The 17,068-nt window shown below is 34.1% G+C and overlaps 1 protein-coding gene across 7 annotated transcripts in view; it reads right to left on the reverse strand.

Annotated features, from left to right (window-relative positions):
• Tbc1d5 (TBC1 domain family member 5) overlaps positions 1 to 17,068 on the reverse strand; it is a 615,865-nt gene that overhangs the window by 559,020 nt on the left and 39,777 nt on the right. For all 7 annotated transcript variants that reach the window (XM_063257823.1, XM_063257829.1, XM_063257828.1 and 4 more), the window contains one exon: positions 15,012 to 15,074. The gene's annotated coding sequence lies outside the window, so the exon portion shown is untranslated. The remainder of the gene's footprint in view (positions 1 to 15,011; positions 15,075 to 17,068) is intronic.

Genomic DNA, 17,068 nt, shown 5'->3' on the forward strand with positions numbered 1-17,068 from the left:
GTGTTATCTACTTTGGGAAACAAAGTACAAAATAAAGAGATGGAGCAATTGGGGGAGACTGAGTGATAAAGGCATAAACATGGTACATTATAAAGAAAGTACTTCAGTAAACTTTACACGAAAGACACAATTGCTAGACAGTAACTTAACTGAATGAACAAATGGAGTAGTGATCTAATTTCGTCCTGAAACTGTTAAAAACAATATAAATTTTTAAATAAAAATACATGGGCAGAGAACAAAGAATTTAAAACATCAGTAGAAAGCAGAAGATTAGAATATCTCATTAAATAAATCTGTTTCTGAAGTACAAGCTCTAATTTTTAAACCTTGAAGTAGCAATATAATGAAAACGTATTTCATATAAATCAACATATGAAAACCACAATATCCTAGAAATAACTCTATTTTTAATAAAGAAACTCAACCATAAAAATGGTTAGGGCTTAAAGATACTGGGACGATGGCTAAAAAGAGTGAGAGATATAAAATTTAGAACAACGCTAAGTAATTTCATTAAGACATTAGTCCTTACTACTTTTGGTATACATCATATCTAAGACATTACTTAAGACTAGGCAAACAATCTATTAAAGATAGCTAAACTACTATAAACCCCATCTGGCTTATTCACTAGTAATTAATCATATAAAATTTTGAGACATTTTTATTCTACTGACCCCTTCATCTTATAAGGTACAGATTATACTTTTCATCTGCCATTCTTTACATAAAAGTTTAAATTGTATTCCAGATTAAATTAAACTAAACAAAACGTTATGATGAAAGGAAAAATCTCCAAAAGGAGACAATGGTTTATTACAGTTATGGAACTGATGCAATTGTGACACAGTTAGGGACCAGCGCATGAATGGCAAATAAGCAAATCTGGATCTCTTACTTGCTGCTTATTAAAAGCATTATTTGTGTTTTCTTCTGGGACAGCCAAGGAATGAAAAGTCATTTCTGCTATGAACCATGACCCTGTACTTGGGCCCACATATGCCCAACAGCAACTCAAAGCAAAATAAAGTTTGACTTTTTAAACTTTTTTTTTAACTTTTATTTTATATCTTTTGTGACTACAAATCTTGGGTCAAATCTCTTCTCGGCTTTGTATTACGATATGTTGATCATTTTAGGGTATGTTGATCATTTAGAGAATGTCTACCTAGGAGCTGACCCAGACAGGATTGATTAGGCTGAATTTATAGACCTTAATCCCCCTTCAAGAGTAAAGAGGCCAAAAGATTTACAGGGACATTCACCTATACCTAGCAGCCTCCAACTATTCTCCTAAACCTGTAATTATATAAATTCAAAAAAAGTGAAGCCTCTCATGACTGAAACCATCCTAAAGAGGCACAATCCTTTTTCTGCAGCCATAAAGATTCCACAACTGACAGCAGGACTGAGGAAATGATCCCAGCCCACCAGCCAACCCTTAAAAGCCAGTTTCCTGCCTTTGTGACTGTAGCCGTTCCTCTGTGTGCCCCTCCAACTTCCTAAACTGGAATCCCTTTCTATATTTCCTTTAAATTGCTAATTAAAGATTCTTCTATAAATTTGTGCTTCAGTTTTAATTTCCATTATTACTACAAGCAATAATTTCCATTATTACTACAAGGAAACATGCTGGCAACAAAACTTCAACTTAAAACTGTAACAAAGATCTTTCAACAAAGTGTAGTGCTTAAACGGGGCATGGTGGCACACACTTGTAAACCCAACACTCAGGAGGCTGAGGCCGGAGAACTGACATGACTTCAAGGCCAGCCTAAATTATACAATGCATTTCAGGCCAACCGGAACTGCATAGCAAGGCCCTGTCTCAAAGGAGGAAAAAAAAAAAAAATCTAGTGCTTAATTTAAAAGTATATTTCATCAAGTCTTTATTATTATGTTTGTGGATATGACAATAAATATACATAGTACAACTGGAGCTACTTATCTACTTCTTCCCAGTAACATAAACGTGGGCAATCTGGGTCACATATTTGTTCCAAAGGCTTACTAACTGAAGGGAGAAAGAGGAAAAGCAAAGGTCCCTGATCCTGCAGTAGAAAATTCAAAAATCCTACACCAGGATACATGCCTGCCAGCTCCTCCTGCATGACCCATAGTAATCTTTCTTCATTTGGAACCCATTAAAGGCTTGTCCATATGTACTGCATTTCTTACATCTAATTATAACAGAGTGAATAAAATAGGAAAGGACATGTACCCTAGATACAGGTGACATCACTCAGCACCCTGACAACCACATTATCAGTCATGCTCTGGAAGACTCAATGGGAGGCACCCTAGAGTCAATATAGCATGTTAAATCCCTACACCCAGTGCTCTCGGTGCTTATGCCATTCATCAGGAAAAGCCTGCTCACTCAAAGCATACCACGGCCTAATCAAACTTTACTGCTGTTTCTCACCATTGTATGACATGCCCAAATGTTTGCAGAACACAAGAACCTAAAAAATCAATCTAGGTTTCCATTACCTATGGCAGTAAGTTTTCATAAAACGAAAAGATCATTTTTGATAAAACATTTTATCTTATAGTTGGAATTAACTGGAATACTATAGTAACAAAAGAAGACAAGACTTTTCTCCACCCCTTTCCTTTTGCTATGATTGAGCTGTATTCTCTCTCATACATAAAAATGACTAGTTTATCTGGTTTTTTTTTTCAGTATCTTGTAGCTTCTTTCCTAATCAAAAGCATCCTTGTATTAGTCCATTTTATGATGCTGTAACAAAATAGCTGATACTTTGTAAAGAATAGAAATTTATTTGGCTTATGGTTCTGAAGGCTAAAAGCCCAAGATCCAATGTCCAAGTCCAAGGGAAAATGACTGGGTTAGAGCCTTCTTTACTTCCTACAATGATAACATGAAGATGAGCAAGAGGCAAAACTTGATTGTACAAGAAACCCATTCCTATGACAAAGAACGTAACTCAGTGATACTGCCTTTCGCTGAAAATAAGGCCTAACTATAAAGTAAGTCCTACTCTGTTTTACAGGATATTTTTAAGCCCTATCCCCAAAATAAGTCACAGTTAAGATTGTCAGACAGATGTATGCATTTAGTATGTCTGATGCAAAACACAATGGATGCACTGAATTATAAAATAATGCATAATTAAATATAAATACTGACACTAATACTTAAATTATAATATAAACATAATTAAGTATTTGTAAATACTCAAGCAGGTGCCTTTGGACAAGAGGTAAATACCTATGGGAACAGATGAACTCCAGACCTATTGCCAAATAACCAGAGTTTAGCATGACACATAAAGTGTGCACTTTTTAACAAATGGACATGGCTGTGTCTAAAATCTTCAGAATTCAATAATGTGTGTTGTAATGAACATATTTAATGTACCTGTATGAAATAAAAAATGTTTTCTGAGTTTTGGTGATTGCAATTTTTCATTGCTTCTGTGTGGACCATCATTCTTAACTGTCATTATTATTTTTGTTACCACGCCTGTCTCATAAGTCTGCAATTAACATTTAATTTAATGAAAACTTTGTGGCGCCTACCCTACAAGAGGTCATGACTTGGGTGAAGAATTCATGGGATCAAAATCACTGAAAGCTTGTTGTCAATGCACTACAAGCAGGCTACATGGACAAGAACTGCTCATTTAAGGGCATCTATTGCTGGATGTGAGAGCCTGGGGCCAAAGATTCTAAAGGAAATGCAACTGCAAGAAACTCAGTCTGGAATTTCAAATTTGTAGAGTTCTGATGATTTTCCAAAAGATGACGACCTGACTGATTTGAATCAATGTAGATTTTCTGTTGTTTTGCAACAAGGTTTCTGAGGTTCAGGCTGACCGTGTGTTTACTATATATCCCAGGCTGGCCTCAAACTCACAGCAATCCTTGCCTCAGACTACAGAGTGCTGGAATTACACACATATACCACTATGCCAGCTGAATGCAAATTTTTGTACATGAATAAATGTAGATTTTTCATACATAAATAAATACAGAATGCTACACATGAGAAAAATAAGACATCCTCTGAAAACAAGCCCGACTATGTCTTTTAGAGCAAACATTAATAAAGAGTCTTATTTTCAGGGAAACAGGTAATGACTAACCCCAGTTCACAAAGGCAGAACATCTCACCAGGCACCTGTTGTTAGGTCCAACCTCTCAACATTAGTGCATTGGGGATTACACTTCTAACAAAGAAACTTTGAGGGAAACATTTAAACCACAGTACCCGTAAACCTGAACCTCGTCATTACTTAACAATTTAGCTTTGACATAAAGTCATTTCTTGGATTACCACAGGACATTTTATAAATGCACCAACATTTTATAAAAAATAAACCACCAATAAGTTTTTTTTAATTTATCAAATGCTAATTGAAACTGTCTAAAATATTAATCCATCTGACTCAAGTATTCAACCGCTATCCATCTTCTATCTTTCCTGTATGTTTTCATTTATTTAAGAAATGTTGTGTTACAGAGATATCAATAAAAATAAAACAATTCCTCTTCTTACTATAAGCAATAAACTAATGATTACAATTGGTATAATATGGCTTCAAACAATGTATGTTAGAGGTGTGGCAAGATTACAGAAGTGTCAGGGAAAGCTTTCAAGAGCTGCTTCTTGAGATGGATAAGCCAGGCATGGTGGCACACACTTGTAATCCTAGTAGTTGGGAGGCTGAGGCAAGAGATTATCATGAGTTTGAGCCAGCCTGGGCTATACAGTGAAATTATGGCCAAACTGAACTGCATATGGAAACCCTGGCTCAAAAAAAAACAAAACAACAACATAAATCAAAAGCAAGGTAAGGAGTAAAGAGTACATAACACACTGGTTCAACTACACAGGTTTCTTTCTTCTTCCCCCCAAACCTTGATAGGACAATTCTTATTTTACCAGTGCAAAAGAAGCAGTAGTAGTGACAATGGGGGAAAAATGACAGATTCTTGGAAGCAAACAAATAACTTGTCAAAGGAAGTTACTCAACATACTATATATTTTATACTTTACATGTCATCCACAGTCAATGTCCCTATGTTTCACATCCTACCTCCACTGTCCTATGAATCTACAACTAAGAAAAATGAAAGAAAAAAGAGGAGGAAAGAAAAATAGAAGAAACTCAAGATAACATCCCAAAACTAAAATATGCTTGCTTTCAGAATGAAGAGGTCTTTTGAAGATACAGCAAGTGTTCTTTCTCTGGGAAAAGGTATTTGTGAGATTGGAGAGAAACTTCATGACCATGGCTGTGGTATTCTTCTGACAAACTCTACATTAAAGCAGTATCAAATCACTGCCAAAATGTTACACATCTCCCTCACATACAATACAATGTCAATTTGAAGATGAACCAAATCATTTTTCTATGCTTAAGTGCACATATATAAATATATGATATATTTACAGATACATTAATTTTTATATATTTTATACAAGTTTTTTTTCTCACATTACAGTGTAATAGTTTGAGATATTCTATAATTAAGTCTCATTTAAGAACTCAGCAGGACTGGGAATGTAGTTCAGTGGCAAAGTACCTGCCTGGCAAGCACAAGGCCCTGACTTTGATTCCCAGTACCAAAAAAAAAAAAAAAAAAAAAAAAAAAAAAGAAAGAAAGAAAGAAAGAGAAAACCAGCAACATAAGTCCCTCAAGTTTATTCTTCATGACAGAATGGTATTCCACTATAAGTAGATGATGGGTTTTTCCCATGTGCAAGTTAACATGGTGCTGGACAGCGCTCCATTCCCCCCCCACACACACACCTTGGGAACTACCTCCTGCATTCTCTTGAGCTCATAAGGTCAAACTCCCACTTTTCATGCATGCAACATTCTTCCAATCAGCTGTCCATACGACATTCTGCCTACCCCTTTAGCTCCACTCCCATCAATTCCAAATAAAGTCCATCATTTTTTCCATGAACCTTCCAGAGGGTGCTTGCTGCTCTTCAGTAGCTCTCCTGTATGGGTAACAAAGGAGATTAGCCCACTGGTTGGTTAGCAGTATTCTGGATGTGGGTAATGAGAAGTCTCACTCTGGGTTGGGTGACACTACTATGTCTTGCGTCCAGATGTCCCCCAAAGCCTCATGCAGTCATAAGTGGGGCTTTTTCACAGTGGCAGTTATCTAGAGTTTATAATCCTTGAATTAGGGGGTGTGATTACTGAATCAGGTCACTGGTTTGACACCCACCCTCCACTTAGTAGTCTAGGTAGAATATAAAAGCAATAGAAAGTAGCTGCTAAAGCAGTGGGCTAATCTCCTTTCTTTCTCTCTCTGTTTTCTCCTTTTGAGAAATGGTCTCTCAAAATGGAGGACAGAACATTAAGTACTACATTTTCCTTATCCATTTATTTATGGATGGGCAGCAAGGGATGAAAGGAATAGGGGATTTTAAATAGTAAGTAGTACTTAAGTTTTAAGTAGTAAGATATGTTATGTATATGTACCAATTTGCCACAATAAATGATCATGCAATGCAAATACATATCAATAGTAAAAAAAAGAAACCAGTAACAAAACATAACAGATAGTTTTCACCAAACAAAAAGGAGCTTTAGACATACAAAATAACATTTCAAAATGGTTGGCAAAGATCACAAAGATCACATAAAAAATAACTTAATTAGCCTTAGTTATTTTTCAAAGTTTAGTTGAAACACTAAACACTTGGTTATTTTTCTCATTGCTGAGAAAAAAACACCTAACACCCACAAGTTAAAAGAGGAAAGAGGTTCCTCTTTGAGGAGGTTCCAATTTGAAGAGGTTTCAGACCATAGTCAGGTGTATGTGGGGCAGGGTGCCATGTCAGAGGGCCATCACAGAGAAAAAACAGTCCATGGGAGGGTCAGCAGAAAGCAGCAAGTCTGTCTTCTTTCTGTCCTTTTATATTCTATCCAGAATACAAGCCTATTGGTTGGTATTGGTTGCTGAGACAAAACACTCAACACCCAAAGTTAAAATAGTAAAGATTTATTTGGTTCACAGTTTGTAGAAATTTCAGTCCATAGTAACTGCCTCTAAGGCAGAGGGGAATCACAGAGGGGAAATAGTTCACAGTAAGCAGGTGATGAGAGAAGGTAGCAAGCAGCAAATCCAGACTTTAGCAGCTACTTTCTATTGCTTTTATATTCTAACTAGACTACTAAGTGGAGGGTGGGTATCAAACCACCTGATTCAGTAATCACACCCCCTAATTCAAGGATTATAAACTCTAGATAACTGCCACTGTGAAAAAGCCCCACTTATAACTGCATGAGGCTTTGGGGGGACATCTAGACACAAGACATAATAGTGCCACCCAACCCAGAGTGGGACTTCTCATTACCCACATCCAGAATACTGCTAAACCAACCAGTGGGCTAATCCAATTATCACACCCTTAATCCATATTCATACCTCCTTAATCTACATTCATACCCCATTAATCCACAGTCACACATGCTTAATCCATATTCATATACCTAGTCCAGTCAACCTAAAAAGCACCACTTTTGAGCACGAGACTTTGGAGGGACATCTACATACAAACCATAACAAATACATACTACATTTGACTGCCTTTTGGACAAAATAAACTCTCATCCTTCAATTCCACCATTACATACTCTTCATATGCAGTTTTCATTTCTAAAACATCAAAGGATGACAGATGTGGTGGTGTTTACCTATAATCCCAGCACTGTAGGAGACTTAAGCAGGAGGATCACAAATTCAAGCCCACACTAGGCAACTTAGTAACTTAGGAAGTTCTGTCTCAAAATAAAAACTTTTTTAAAAGTCTAAGTATAGCTCCGTATAAGGCCCTAAATTCAACCTCCAGTACTAAGCAAACAAAATACCAAACAAATTATAGAAAGGCCCTATACGCCTAACTAGAAAAGTATTTATGCTGCGATGATATGTAATTCTACATGAACTACTTGCTTCAGTATTTTTCCAAATTGTGTAAGACACTCCAATTCAATTTTGAAGTATCTTTAAAGCTGAGGAGTTAAAAGAACTATCAGGAATTAAGCAAACATCTCTAGAATAATGGTTCTTAGTTCTGTCAGCTAACTGTCCTTTTCCTTCCCTGTATTATTTTGAAATAAATTTTAGAGATAATAAAGCCTAATTATATCCTATATTTCTAAAAATCAATACAAACTCATCATAAAATTAATGAAAAATAAAAGCAATTTATAATGAAATACTTGTTTCACTATGTAAATACTTAAGCACAGCTACTTTTGTGAATAAAAGAATCACTTATCTGCATCTATATATAATGAGTAAGTCTGGACCTGAGAGAAGAAAAAAGGCCACAAGTAATTCTTGTACAAAAGTACAAGAAAATGAAACAAAAGTAGTATAGGAGGACACTAGAATAGACATTAGTGTTGAGATAGGGACACCAAGCAAAATAAATTCAACTTCAAGAAACATATACAAGTTTAAATTAGAGATTAAAACACCAAGAGACATTATGGACTGCTAAAATGAAACATGGTTTTCATCCAACCAACCTGATTTTACTTCTAAGTGCAGTGTGAAAATAATTAGCTATGCCATGAGGTAGGATAGTGTGGCTACAAACTATCCCAGAAATCCTACCATTAATATCAAGACATATAACAATGCTTTATGCATTAAATCTCTATTATTTAAAAATATAATAGATACCATATCTTTCTAAAATAGAAAGCAGAATGGAGCTGGTAAAGAAACACAACACAGGTAGTTTACAGAGGCATTGTACATAGATTGGACATAGTTCTCAATAATACTGAAGACTAAGCAACATAAAATGAATAAATGTGATTTTAAGAATGCATTTTTGGGGAGTCAGGGATTTAGCTCCATAGTAGAGCACCTGCCTGGCAAGCATGAGGTTCTGAGTGTGATCCGCAGGAAACACAAACAAAAGATTGCATTTTAATTCTTCCAATAAATGAAATTCTTGTGTATAACATATCATGAAATATTTTAAGCAATTCTTGTTAATAAAATTAAATCCCATACACTAATTTAAAATAAAACCTGTTGCTGCTTAAATATCCTTTGTTATGTATTTGCAATGTCTGAGCTTCTAGTAATTGCATTACAGAACTGAAAATTTTCAAGTACATATCTAGTTGGAAATGCCATAAATTAGGAAGTGGAAAGCATTTGTGAAGTAAATTCCAGAATGATTTTGAGATGATTTATTTTACTTAAGCTTCCCTGCACATAAACTGCCCCTAAATTATCAAATTCTCCATGCAATATTTTATAAAAACTTGCCAATACTATGGTACACTCAAATATTACTGACTTATCTTTGAACAGAAATTCAAAGCTTGTGCAGCACTCAGGACAATCTCTATTCTGAGCCTATCTCCTGCATACTTAGAATCCCTGATCCACATCCACTGAATGCCAAAAACTCTCCCACAATCATTTGTACAAATGGAAACACCACAAAATTCCTTTATGGGGCAACACTATCTTGTTTAAAAACCACTAATATATATGCCTGACAGTTAAGAAAATTAATGCTAGAATGCGGAAACACTTCGTCTTGCTTTTTGTTTTGTTTTGTTTTGTTTTGTTGAGATAACGTATCATTATGCAGTGCAGGCTGGCCTTGAACTCACTCTGTAGCCCAGGCTGGCCTGCAATTCAGTGATCCTCCTGCTTCAGCCTCCAGAGTGCTGAGATTACAGGGATGCACCACCATGCCCAGCCAGAAACACTTTAAAGAAATAAAAAAGGAAACATTTTTTATCAGTTATAGTAGAAGTCATGGTTGCCAGTTTTGTTCTCTTTTAAATATTCTTTCTTAACCTGTAATTTCTGGTTCTACATACTGAGAATGACACAGTGATTGAATAACCACTCTCAAACATGTGTGTATTCTCTTTTACGATTTTAATAGAAACCTTTCCCATAGATGTTATTACTCTAACCTTTATTTAGATAGCCAAAGTCAAATATTCTAATCAATAGATTATATACCAATAAGCACGTCATATTTAAACAATGTGTAATGCTAATACTAATAACTACTAAGACTTCATCCAGGCAGTACATATTTGATATTACTAAGGACTCTCATACATCACTATTACTTAATGCCCTAAAAAAGCCTTGAAGTATACTGAGATCTTCCTTTTACAAACTTTATATTCAATAAAGTTCTATTTAATTAGTCCAAAATTCAAATATATATTCATGCCAGATATTTTAGCCACAGGGGAGGAGTGAAAAAGATACCTGAGACACTCCTGTGAGAACAACCTTGGTTTTTCTCCCAAAACGTGAGTATGAGGACCCAAAGTATTTCACATGCTATCCATAAAGTGGACAAGGTATGAAAGAAATCTTACGTTTAAGATGACTTTTGGCTGTACTTTTACTTGTCATAATGTAGCTACTCTCAGAGCCAATACATAAGCCACATTATGATTCTTAAAACTATAGCAGTATTTTGGGAAATGTTTCACACTGTGACAAACTTAACGGATAATATATACGTAGCTCTTTATTAACTGGTATGATAGCCTCTTCTGAACAAAAAGAGTTCTGATATTATACATAGTTATGAGTTAAAAATTAGTGCGTAAGAATTCTGATTTTTAATGCACAAATATGTTACTGTTCAACATACCAGCTTTCTTATGTTCTAAATACAAATGAACCAGAATTTAAAATTTTATAATAGTAAGAACAATGATGATGATGATGATGTAATTTGCTGTGATGGATAAATACACAAGAGGAAACTAAAAAAAAAAAAAAAAAAAAAAAAACTACACAAAAAGAAAATATTTAAGCTAACCATCCTAGAGATTTGTATTTCATACACAGAATTTTCACTAAGGAAACACAGTCAGTTGTATTCAAACTGTTTCAGCAAAACTGAAATTTTGTCAACACATGTTGACCTGTGATACAGCTTAAAAAAAAAAAAAAAAAATACTGGATGAGAGCTGGGGGTTTGGCTCAGTAGAGTAAGTGCTTGCTTGGCAAGTGCCAGGTCATGAGTGTGATCCCTGGAACCCAAAAAAAAAAACCACTAAATCACTCATGAAATTATAAATTCTGAAGGCTAACCAAATAGGACTTTCTGTACAATGTTAAATATGCAGACACTAATGTTTACAATGTAAAACAAGCAAAAAATCCTATAATATTTGATATAAGGAAAAACTTCAGAACTTTCTACTATAGTATGACCAATTTTACTAATCTTTCTGTTTCTAATAGTAATACCTTTTTACTTTAACCTTGAAAATAGCCTCCAAACCTATACACTACCAGAGAGCCTTTATTAGAGAACTTGTAGCAATAAACTGGCCTGATTTAATCAACAAAAAGACATACACACTGGCCATTAAGAGTTTATCATTAAAGAAAACATTCTTAAAGATAGTATATGTGAATTAAGATTTCTGTTAAAGGGCCAGGCATAGTTGCACAAATCTGTAATCCCAGCAGGTTGAAGAAAGAGGATCACTGTTCCAAACCAGCCTAGGCTACAAAGTGAGTGCAAGGTCAGCCTGAACTGCATAACAGAAACCTTGTCTCTAAAGAAAGAAAGAAAGAAACATACATTTCTGCTCAATATACATTATCCATGACTATTAAGAATTACTCATCAAAAATTGAAATATCACTAGGGTTACCGAAAGGTCACCAAAAGAACAGTGGAACCCATTTCTCCAAAGGCCCCACTTTACAACCTACTGTCCTAACAAATTATAATAATATACCCTTTCACTTTTTCACTTTTAAAAATGACATGGCTTACAAGATAAGTTATACAATAATCTTAGCCATTACAATATTTTACTAAATCACATGTTTTAAAGATTTTATGAATATTATTATTTGAAAATCTTTTTTTTTTTTTTTTGAGACAAGGTCTCACTATGTAATGCAGGCTGGTCTTGAACTCACTTATGTAACCTGGACTGGCCTCAAATTCAGGGCAATCCTCCTGCCTCAGCCTCCTGAGTGCTGGCACTACAGACATGCACTACTACACCTGATTCTGAAAAAAACCTTCCTAATTTAGAAATTTTGGCTGATTTTCACAGTATCTTGTACCCTGTCAGTTATGCCACTTATACCAATATCACCCAAATTCTATTGTTCTTTAATTTATTTGTTTTCTGGTGTGGTGTTTTATGCATTTAAGACCCAGGATGGAGGTTTTCCTCTGTATTTACATAGCAAACAGGCTTGGAAAGATCCTTTTATTTTAGTTTCATATCAAATTCACATTTTTTTAACTCCCCAGTTAAAATACTGTAATTATATTTATTTAAAAATCACAATTGGCTACTTTCTTGTCCTTTTTATGCCCATGTTAAAATATCAAACTATGTATTAAACACCATATTTAGGATTAACTTAGTAGTAGTAGACATTTCTAAGTAACAGACAATCATTCTTTTATCCGATTTATCCCGAGGTCTGGAAACAGCTCTGGGTTTAAGTAAGAGTCAAAAGATCTGATCTGAGTGTTAGTCATCACCAGGCAAAGGCACCAGTTTTAACTCTGTATGCAATTTTGCTCAGTCATACATACAGGACCACAAGAATCACATCAGAAAAGTCAAGAAACTCAAGTACTTGCCTACTGTTTAAGAAAAATGACTAAGTCTAACACAAAGTAAATATACTGTGCAAGTTAAAGTTATCAGAGAAAACAACTACTTGTCTCAGATGGGGTACTTAAAAACACACCAATTAAAAACCACATTATACTACTTACAGGCTTAGAACAAGGGCCAAGTCAAAGTAAGCATGTTCTAACCCCAGTGCCAAGACTTACTCTATGACAAGGACAAAGTTATTTAACATCTCTACATTTCCATTACCTGCTCCTGAAAATGAAGATGACAGTACTTACCTCACTGTGAAATTCAACAAACAATCCATGTAAAAGATATGAGCACTGTGCCTGCACCTAAGACCTCTATGTCTGCTATGATTGTAGCCTACCATTTATGTCTCTTTGAAAAACAGGACCTGAAAAATTATTTTGCTATCAGAAGAAAATTTCACATTTGTGTTATCTGTCTGTTTACACACAAATGTATATCATCCAAGGTAAGATTAAGTTAGATGACACTGCTAATACTATATAAATATATGTTAACAGTGTGGCCTAGGAAGATTATCACAAAAGCTAACAAACCTTATTCAACAGGACACAGACAGTTTGTTTTCTTCAAAAGAAAACCACACTGATATACTGAAGCACATTTAAAAATAAAATCTCATATTAACACTATCTATGGCTGTTCATTTGCAGAACAGCCGAGTCATAGGTATATATGTTACATTTCTAAATCCATGTATGGAAATCACTTCTTTTAAGGCAATTCATAAGAATAAACTAAAGCAACATTTATATATTCAATATTTCAAAATAAGAAATTTAGATACATGCACAATTTACAATTCTATCTACAGAGGCCATTTTCACTATATTTCAATAATATCTTAATGCAGCATTTCTCTGAACTGTTTAAATGGTAAAGTGAATAGTAACTCAATGCAAGCAAACACAAAATAAAGATGTTAAGCACATGGCATTCTTTTACCCAAATGACTGACCTATTTATTAAACCATTTAATAACAGAGTCCTAAAAATTATACTACGTTATGATATACAGAAGAAAAAAAGAAATGATATTCTTTGGTTAAAAACAGAAACTTTAAGGGGCTGGGGATTTAGCTCAGCAGCATAAGCACCTGCCTTGCAAGCAGGCGGTCATGAGTTCAATCCCCGGTACCAATACAAAGTTAAAAAAAAAGACAAAAACAGAAACTTTACATGAAAAGAACTATTAAAGTAAAAGAAACTGTATCTCACATTTATAAAGATGTTTGTCCACTCTGGTTCATTAAAATAATGTTAAAACTTATGACATACAATAAATGTCACTATGACTAATACAAAAATCTACGTAAACATCATGCTGCTTTCCAAATCCCCATATAAAAGGAATTTAAACAAAAAGTATCTCAGTCAAATTTGTATCTTAAGAGATTCAAAACTAAATTGGACTTCATTTTTATGACTCTTCCTAAAAATATTCCAGTAGTAAAACAGATTTGCCCCTAAAATAAGATTCCATCATTTATTCTAAAGCACAAAATACAGACTTATCCTTTAGATATATAAAAGACAATGTAGGTTGAAGTGTACATGTTCAATCTCAGTTTAAGATTCTAACTGATAGATTCTATCACTAGTTTGTACAAGTTTCTATAATGACTCTGCATACAACACACTGACATTTTATCACCTACCAAGTAACCTTAACAGGTAAACGTAAAGCTAAACAAAGTATAACTGAAATTTCATGGCTATTATAAATTACCAACAAAAAAAAAATCCACAGACATTTCAGTGAATATACTTTGGCCTTATAGATAACACTTGAATTTTCAAGAATCACAAAGAAAGAAAAAAAAGAAAGCAAAACTAGTCAGTAACAATGCAGCATCTAAAAGCAATAAACTCAAAATTAAGTTATAAATAATTTAAAGCATGTCATGAAGATGTATTAATAATTCATTGGATAAATAATTTACTAAATAATCAAATAAATAAATAATGAAATACATAAATAAATCAGCAAATAAATAATTCTGCAAAATAATCTAACCAATAAGCCACCCAAACAAATTGCAACTTATAAAACTACAATGATTTTTTTTTGGATTCCTATAGTTTTAAATAAGCAAATGTACATAAACTAGATCAATCCTTTTTAGAACTGGAAATATTTTTTCAATGCTATCATAAAATCATCTTAATTTATAAGAATGTATTTTCAATTTTTAAACAACTGCATAGGATTAGTTCTCATAAATTAATACCTTGATTATAGCTCCTATATTTTACATCTTTAACATTTTCTCTCAAATAGCTGGATATTTGGAATGTTCTTCACTAACGCTTTTTTTTTTTTTTTTTTTTTTTTTTTAACAAAGAGATACTTACTGTGTAGGAATGCCACAGCCTTTTTGACAGTTTTTCTATCTTCACCAATTTATTAGAAATGTTCTGCAGGGCAAGAGAACAATAGATGACATTTAATTCATTAGTGGACAATGATCCATAGTCTTACAAAATAACAACAGAAGTGCACAGCATTCATTGTAAACTGTCAAGGTCTTAGAGTGGACTAAGTTCAAGCCAACAGAGTCAAGCTTTCACTCTATTGGAGCTGACACACAAGCTATTACAATTGGCAGGATTTCAGATATGAAAACAAAAAGTTAGAAGGACAAAGTGATTAGCTGACATCTAAAGCTATCTTCAATTTGGAAAGTGCAAAGTCCTTGAAAGAATACACTGGGATCACTTAAATGCTACAATCTAGCCCACCATAAGGTATCAAAACACAAATGGCCCCAAAACAAGCCATCATTCGTTTTAAGTTTTACCTACTCAAAGTATAGTGTACTTGAAATCTGTAAGTATATCTCAAACAATGACAGCTTCTTCCATGGATATATGAACTCTGTGATAGATTTTGACACATTTAAGGTCATTCAAAGGATAAAGTACAACCTTTAACAAGAAGAAAATCAACATGAATCAAACTACTGCATTTTATATAATTTAACAAATGCTTTTCAAGTTAAATAATACTTTTCCCTATTTTACAGTCAAAGCAATTTAGCTTCAGGACAACTATGCAGACCACACACAGTATCCAAGGAGCAGGAAAGGTTCAATCTCTTATCTGTATAACTTCTATGTGAAGATCCACTGAACTGTAAATTTGGACTCAATTCAAAGCACAGAAAATTCTAACATTTACTATTCCACTTAGAGCAATGGTACTCCACTAGGGGTGATTTTGTCCCCCAAGTGACATCTAGCAATGTCTGGGGGATAATTCTGGGTGTTGTAACTGGAGATTATTTTGACATTAGTAGGAAAAGGTCTGGGATGCTCCTGTACATTCTACAATGCACAAAACAACTCTCCTTCAACAAAGCATTACCAGGTCTAAAATGTTAATAGTGTTGAGGTTAGGAAGCCCTGGGGTAGAGCAGAAAGACCCTAACAGTATATGACATTCCCAAATAATATATATATTGCTCAAGATGTAGTCTTTTTATCCATATCTAATATCATATACAGAGAGATACGTATCTTGAATAAAAAATATTGTGCATACTTAGGACAGCAGATATATGGAAACTCCAGTTTCTGCTCAAGTTTTCTATATACTTCAAACTGTCTCAAAATTAGCCTTAATTTTTAAAATGTGTATTCTTCACTTATTTAACACTAAAATTCTAATTCTCTTAGAAGCAATACTAAAACTCAGTAGCTCTATAGTCATAAAGATGTTTTTAAAACTTTCATGTATCAAATTTTTTCAACAAAGTTCATATAAGAGCATTAAAAGTTAAATTAATGATACCTATAATTCTAGGACTTAGGAAGCTGAGGCAGGAACATCACTGTAAATTCAAGGCCAGCCTTTGCTACACAGTGTATTCAAGGCCAGGTTGAACTACATTGTAAGATCTTTTCTCTGTCACTCAATGTATGCAAAACTAATGAATTCATCAAAGTGATTAGCCAAGATATTTAATAATATTAGAAAGTCACTGGTTTTGGTGGCTCATGTCTCTAATACCAGCACTCTGGGAGACTGAGGTAGAACTGCAAATTCAAATCCAGTTTCAACAATTTAGCAATCTGGCAAGGTTCTATTTTAAAAATCAAATAATTTTAAAGAGTAGAGAGGGTAGCAGAGCTAAGTATGTATGTAGGCCCCTGGGTTCAATCCCCAGTATTTCCAAAAGAAAAAAATACTTTCATGGAGCTGCAGTATTCTGATGCCACACAATGCATAATCTTCAATGTTCTGTTTTCAGAAACACAGCTTTTAGGCAAAAGCTGAAAGAAGTGTTTTCTGAAATATTTATTACAATTATCAAAAGTACTTAACAAAATTCAGCAACTTAATTGTCAGTTCCAGGAATTATGTATTCTCTGTATAATTTTAAATATTTTCCTTTTCAAAGATTATTCTC

This window comes from Cavia porcellus, unplaced genomic scaffold (assembly GCF_034190915.1).
Source record: "Cavia porcellus strain 051 isolate PalLab524CR breed Dunkin Hartley unplaced genomic scaffold, mCavPor4.1 scaffold_10, whole genome shotgun sequence".
Lineage (NCBI taxonomy): Eukaryota > Metazoa > Chordata > Mammalia > Rodentia > Caviidae > Cavia > Cavia porcellus.